The sequence below is a fragment of the Convolutriloba macropyga genome, chromosome 8 (assembly GCF_964194025.1).
Source record: "Convolutriloba macropyga chromosome 8, txConMacr16.3, whole genome shotgun sequence".
Classification (NCBI taxonomy): Eukaryota; Metazoa; Xenacoelomorpha; order Acoela; family Convolutidae; genus Convolutriloba; species Convolutriloba macropyga.
The window spans coordinates 11,710,964-11,711,580 of record NC_134475.1 but is presented as its reverse complement, the minus strand read 5'-3'; positions in this window follow the sequence as shown (position 1 = coordinate 11,711,580).

Genomic DNA, 617 nt, shown 5'->3' with positions numbered 1-617 from the left:
TGAAGCCGCATTCCCAGATAACTTTAGATGTATAATATCTGGTCCTAGTGAATGTGGTAAGACATTCTTATTGAAAAAACTAATTCTAGCTAGTATATACTTTGATAAGCTATATATCATTGGACCTACTGGTGATCAGTACCATGGTATAGAAAGAATAAACCCAAAAGCAGATGTTGAATTTATTAAAGATATAAAAGATTTACCATCTCCTGATAAACTACCTAAAGACTTAAAGAAACTAATGATATTCGATGATGTTAGAGCCAAAGAACCAGTTATTAATGAATACTTTTGTAGGGGTAGACATAATAATTGTAATATGATATATCTTAATCAAAACCTGTTCTCTCTGGATAGGCAGAGTGTTAGAGAGAACTGTAATCTATTTATTTTATTTGAACAGAGAGGTAAAGCCCTCATATCTATATATCAAGATTTCTTTAATAATGTGGAACTTAGTTATAATGATTTTGCTAATATATGTAATAAGGTATGGAAAGAGCCTTATAATTACATTGTCATTGATATAACTAAAAATAAAAATATTAATGGTAAACTAAGAATTAATTGGGATCGGAGAGTTTTGTAGTTTAGTTTAAGTATCAGGGAACCTG